The 6,835-nt window shown below is 35.2% G+C and overlaps 1 non-coding gene across 1 annotated transcript; it reads right to left on the bottom strand.

Annotated features, from left to right (window-relative positions):
- Positions 1 to 4,906: 4,906 nt before the first annotated feature.
- TRNAF-AAA (transfer RNA phenylalanine (anticodon AAA)) lies at positions 4,907 to 4,979 on the bottom strand. The gene has a single exon. It is a non-coding gene; the product is annotated as a tRNA-Phe (tRNA).
- Positions 4,980 to 6,835: the final 1,856 nt, after the last annotated feature.

The raw sequence follows: 6,835 nt of genomic DNA, 5'->3' as shown, positions 1-6,835 counted from the left end.
AAACACACACACATACACTATCACTCACAAACTCCTGACATATAACATTATCTACTGAGTATGTTCATTGATTTTTTAAGTATCTTTAGCCCAGTAGAATACAAACTTGTGTGCCTCTTTTCTTCTTTCCAACATTGATTTAATCTGAGCAATTCAACAGTGCTTGGAACATACTGGTTCTTCATCAAGTATACATTGAATGAAGTAAGCAATATACAATTTGGGAACCTAGCCAGTACCTTCCTTGACTTCGCTGAGGCAGATGTTGGCTAGTAGATTGTGAAAGAAATGAGAAATGAGGAGATCAAGATACTTTATAATTATTAGGAAAAAAAAGAAAAACTTGCCTGGAAGAGAAACAATATGTGAGAATCTGAGTAAGATATTTATTTTCCTTTTATTTATAATAAAAAGTGAAATGTGATCTTAATTATAGGATAAGGGAAACTACTGATGAAATCATGCTTCGGCATAATATTTGGAAATGTCCAAAAAAAACAAAAACAAGGGCTCAAAGTAAAGAGCTTACCCTCAAAATGAAGAAAATGTGTATTCTTCCAGGAGTATACAATGAAATAAAGATATTTTTATATTTTCAAAGTCAGTCCTTAGAAAAAATTTACTCCAGCTTAGCCCAATGTTATTAATGGTGGTTTTACAAGAGTTGTGAGCAGACAAATGAAAGAGAAGGATAACACAACATATCAAAGGATTGCTGCTTAGCATAGAGAGACTTAAGGATTTCTACACTTGATATCTTTAAGTGTTAAAGTTAAAGTTACATGGGTATCACTCAGGATGGTACAGATACCTGTATGTCTGGAAGGAAGCTGAGTTGGAACTGTACTGAGCAAGTGTAGCAGAATAGAAATGGTTCAGGAGAATAAATATTAGGTCTCTTCATATTAAGTGGGGAGCTGCTAAAGTCAAGGTAAAAGTTATTATCTCTGGCATTGGATTTTAAAATAGAAAGACTAAAAGATTACATTCAGATCTGGCTTATTACAGTTTAAAGGGGCTAGAGTGGATTAGTTAGGAGGAGTAATATTGTCCAGGTGAATGTCAAAAATATGGTTGGCATAGAGAGTTGGAGGTGAAGAGGATTAAAGAGTTAAGAGGATTAAAAAAGCAATATAAGGGTGGTGTTGGTTTATCATTTACAAGGAGACTAACCATGTATTCTGATCTATTTTCTATACTATGACTGTTTTTCCATCTTCAATATTAGTAAAGTAAAAGTGAAAGTGTTAGTTGCTCACTTGTGTCCAACTCTTTTCGATTCCATGGGCTGTAGCCCATCAGACCCCTCTGTCCCTGGGATTCTCCAGGCAAGAATACTGGAGTGGGTTGCCATGACCTTCTCTAGGGATCTTCCCCACCCAGAGATCAAACCAAGGTCTCCGCATTGCAGGCAGGTTCTTTACCATCTGAGCCAGCTGGGAAGCCCAAATATTAGTAAAGCTTGCTTTATACTCAAATAGGTTCCAATTTGAAAGATAACCTATTTGATAAACCTATATATAGTCTGTATCATTTTTTGAAGTAGATGACAAATTCTTTAACAGTCTTTAAAATAGTATCAGTGACTCAATAATCCATGATAGGGAGGAGAGGGTTGATAAATAGTGCAAGAGGTACTCACACACTTCAGATTAATGTAATTATTTATATTAATATTTATGGTAGTGTATATTGTATTTAGTATGTACCTTCCATGAATCTACCCTCAAATTTTGCTCAAGACATAGCAAAATATTAAAAAGCAAATATTACAACCACTGTGATACTATTCATTTAAGCTAAGTGTCCTCAGTTTCTTCTAGTATTTATCATTTAATTTTTAACTCTCCATGGCTTTGATCATTCTTAAAAAGTATGTCTTGTCTGATAAATGAAGACTAGAATAGGTTGTAATAGATTTTCCTAAGTGTTAATATCCCCATTTATAAAACTTATACATGAATTAATTTTGGGTGCTTATTTTGTTTTTGGCTGCCATAATAAAATTCTAACCCACATTTCTATTGTTATTGTCTAACTCTTTTAGAGTTAATTTTGTGTTTCCCTAGAGATTCTGGCTCATATATATATATATATATATATATATATATTTATATGACTTCATTTTCGATAGCTCAACTTAGATGTCGATAAATTACATAAGCAGGATCCAAACTGAGTCTTGGATTTTATTCAGAACTTAAAGCCAAAATCCAGCTACCTCTTTCTTGTAAAAATCCTTTTCCAAGATCTTACTGTTTCTTATCTAGATTACAATACATGTCACTTATTGTTCTTTATACTCTGACTTCCATGTTTATCTACACATTAATATACACAGTGTAAAATAATATTTAGAAAATGAATATCTGTCAGTGGTTTTTACTATGTGTTGTGTTAGTCACTCAGTAGTGTCTGACTCTTTTGTGACCACACCACTGTAGCCCACCAGGTTCCTCTGTCCATGGAATTCTCCAGGCAAGAATACTGGAGTGGGTTGCCATTTCCTTCTCCAGGCGATCTTTCAAACCCAGGGATTGAGCCCAGGTCTCCTGGATTGCAGGCAGATTGTTTACTGTCTGAGATACCAGACAATCCCAAGAGTTACCATAAAGTATAGGCTTTTACTATGCTGCTGCTGCTACTGTTGCTAAGTCGCTTCAGTCGTGTCCGACTCTGTGTGACCCCATAGACGGCAGCCCACCATGCTCCGCTGTCCCTGGGATTCTCCAGGCAAGAACACTGGAGTGGGTTGCCATTTCCTTCTCCAGTGGATGAAAGTGAAAAGTGAAAGTGAAGTCGCTCAGTCGTGTCCAACACTTTGTGATCCCGTGGACTGCAGCCTACCAGACTCCTCCGTCCATGGGATTTTCCAGGCAAAAGTACTGGACTGGGTTGCCATTGCCTTATGAAAAAATTACAAATTTACAAATTCTTCACCATGGCCTTTTAGTCCCACCATGAACTTGCCTATCTCTCCAACTTTACCATATCCCACTCTTTCCTTCACTACATCCACTTCCACCATCCTGGCTTTCAGGTGGTTTCAAAGTTATACCAAGTTCATACACACTTTAGAGCCTTCACACTTCAACCTGCCTAAAACGTACTCTCCTGGATATTCATATGGTTGGTGTCAATAAGAATGTCAATATTTTAGATAGTTACAGAATGAACACCAAATAAATCTAAAGTAGCACTCCAAAGCACTATGTATCATATCATTTTACTTTCTTCACACTTTTTACAATCAGAAATACTTTGTGTGTTTGTTTATTAGACTGATTAGCTTCCCAACCAAAATAAAACCCCATAAAATATGGATATTATCTTTATTGTTAGCACTGTATTCACAATATCTAGAATTGAATCTGGGACAAGACAGCTGTTTAGTAAATAGTTATGAGAATATGCATTTTTTTTTTTACATAGGGAAAATTCTTGAAACATTCAAAGTTTCAGATGATTGTGTACATTTAGCATTAGAAAAATTATTTTTATTATCATGTTTCTTTAAAAGAAAAAAACAGGTTGGATTTTTCACTGATATTTAATGGAAGAGAGATTAAGTAACCTAGCATATATAACAGAAATCTGTTTTTTAGAATTCAAGATAGATTGAGAAAAGCACAAAGATGAGAATTATGGAGAGATTTTCCTATTACAATTAACAAAGATTAAAATTCAATATTCTAAAGAGTTTAGGTATGCTATAATTTTGGAATTTCTCCATGTGGAAGACCTCTGAGCATTTCTTAATATATATTTTTTTCTAGGATCAAGAATTAAATATATCTACTATACAAAGACTGCCCATATGTCTTTCACCATGGGCCAAATTGCTAAAGACAATTATGTTCATGAAACATAACCTCCTATAGTGAGTAATAACTATATTTTTTATTTCTGTGATTTTACTTAAAAGTTTACCTTTATTAAATCCATTTAATTACATTCTGATCTTCCTCCCTTTCCATTCCTTCCTTTCTTCCCTCCTTCCTCTATTACCTCTCCTCCTTTATTCTTTCCTTCCTCTCTTCCCTCCTTCCTCCCTTCCTTCCTTTCTGATTCTCATTTTTCATCTCTCTATATCATTACATATAAACTGCCATTAAGCAGGATTCCTTGATACATAATTTTAAGGAGAAAAATATTTTTTGAGAATTACTGAACTTACACTTTTTAATCAGAATAATTTTGGATAAAACACTAAACTTATATAGTGAGGCAGGAGGAGAAGCGGACAACAGAGGATGAGATGGCTGGATGGCATCACCAACTCGATGGACATGAGTTTGAGTGAACTCTGGGAGTTGGTGATGGACAGGGAGGCTTGGCGTGCTGTGGTTCATGGGGTCACAAAGAGTCGGACATGACTGAGTGACTGAACTGAACTGAAGGAATTTTCAAAGCTTAAGGAATAAAAAACAATGCATGTCTGATCATCTGGGATGATTCCAGTTTAGGGATATTATAAACAAAGCTAATATAATTTTTTAATGTGGCTAATAGCTAGAATTATAGTTGATAGATCAAATGATAGGAATATGCTTACTTTTATCAATAATTCAGAAATTTTAACAGGGTTTATATACTTTTACACTCTCATCAACAATGTCTGAGAATTCTGGTTGCTCCACACCCATGCCAATTTTGGTGTCCTCAGTCTTTTTTATTTGTTTGAAAGTGCTAATTGTTCAGTGTTGTCCAACTCTTTGTGACCCTATGGACTGTAGCCTGCCTGGCTCCTCTGTCCATGGAATTCTCCAGGCAAGAATACTGGAGTGGGTAGCCATTCCCTTCCCAGGGATCTTCCTGACCCAGGGACTAAACCTGAGTTTCCTACACTACAGGCAGATTCTTTACCATCTGAGCCACTGGGGAAGCCCAAAGGATCAGAAATAGTCACTGAAACATGGAATTGAACCAGGGGCCTTTAGATCTTTAGTCTAACACTCTCCCAGTTGAGTTATTTCAGCCACTCACTATTATTATTTGCTTAATTGAGCTATAATTAGCATATAACATTGTGTAAGTTTAAGGTGTCCAACTTGTTGACTTGATACATTTGTGCATTGCAATATGATTACCACCATTGCCTTAGTTAACACCTCTATCATGTCACTTAATTATCTTTTGTGTGTGTGTGGTGAAAACAATTAAGATGTAGTCTCTTAGCAAATTTGAAGTTTATACAAAAGTGTTGACTGTAATCACTATGCTGTACAATAGATCTCCAGGATTTACTTGTCTACTAGTTGCAACTTTGTATTGTTAAACCACATCTCTTCAATTCTGCCACTTTCTAACCCCTGATAACCACAATTCTATTCTTTGTTATTACAAATTTACCCTTTTTATAGTCCATGTTTAAATGATGTTATACTTATCTGCCTTTCTCTAACTTAACCTCACATAACATAACACCCTCAAGGGCTATCCATGCTGCAAATGGCAGGATTTCCCTCTTTCTCATGGCTCAATAATATCACTTTGTATGAATATATACACCACATCTTCTTTATCAATTCATCTGTTGATGGGCACTTAAGTTGTTTCCACATATTGGCTATTGTGAATAATGGTGCAGTAAACATGTATTTCAATATTTTTTCATTTATTTTAGATACATACTCACAAGTGGGATTGTTGAATCATATGACAGTTCTATATTTAATTTTTTTTCTTTCTTTTTTTTTTAAATTTTATTTTTAAACTTTACATAATTGTATTAGTTTTGCCAAATACCAAAATGAATCCATCACAGGTATACATGTGCTCCCCATCCTGAACCCTCCTCCCTCCTCCCTCCCCATACCATCCCTCTGGGTCGTCCCAGTGCACTAGCCCCAAGCATCCAGTATCGTGCGTTGAACCTGATGATAACAATAACCCTGTGTACGAGACAGCAAAAGAGACACTGATATATTTAATTTTTTAAGGAAACTCCATACTGCTTTCCACAGGGACTGACCGTTCACAAGGGTTTCCTTTTCTCTAGCCAAACACAGGTTATCTCTTATCTTCTTGTTGATAGCCATTCTAAGAAGTGTGAGGTGGTATCTAATTTTTTTTGTTGTTTTGATCTGCATTTCCCTGATGATTAGTGGTGTTTAAATGCCTATTCAGGTCTTCTGTCCATTTTTTATTCAAATTGTCTTTTTTTGCTGTTATGATATCCATGAGTTTTTAACAAGTCTTTACCCAATGCACAATTTGCAAATATTTTCCATACTGTAGGATACCTTTGCATTTTGTTGATTTTTTTCTTTTTCTGTGCAGTTTTTCATTTGATGTAATCCCACTAGTTGATTTTTTCAATTTTGTTGTCTGTGCTTTTGGTGTCACAACTGAAAAAAAATTACTGGCAAGACCAAAGTCAAAATGCTTCTTCCCAAAGTTTTCTTTTAGGAGTTTATGATATCAGTTCTCATTTTATGGACTTTAATCTATTTCGAGTTCAATTTTTTGAGTGGTATAAGATAAGGGTCTGATTTCAGTTCTCTGCATATGATTACCCATTTTTCCCAATACCATTTTTTTAAAGAGACCATCCTTTCTCCCTTGATTATTCTTCACTCCCCTGTCTAATATTAGGTTGACTGTACATACAGTGGCTTATTTCTGGGCTCCCTATTCTCCTTCACTGTTCTGTGTGTGTATTTTTTGCCAGTTCCATACTATTTTAATTACTATAGCTTTGTAGTATAGTTTGAAATCAGTAATTATAGTCCCTCTTGCTGTGTTATTCTTTTACAGCATTGCTTTAGCTATTCAAGGTCTTTTGTGGTTCCATAGATTGAATTTGTTTGTTTGTTTATGTGAAAAATACCAT

This window comes from Bos taurus, chromosome 20, assembly GCF_002263795.3.
Source record: "Bos taurus isolate L1 Dominette 01449 registration number 42190680 breed Hereford chromosome 20, ARS-UCD2.0, whole genome shotgun sequence".
NCBI lineage: Eukaryota > Metazoa > Chordata > Mammalia > Artiodactyla > Bovidae > Bos > Bos taurus.
The sequence above is the reverse complement of the archived record's forward strand: the minus strand, read 5'-3'. Positions and strand labels throughout refer to the sequence as shown.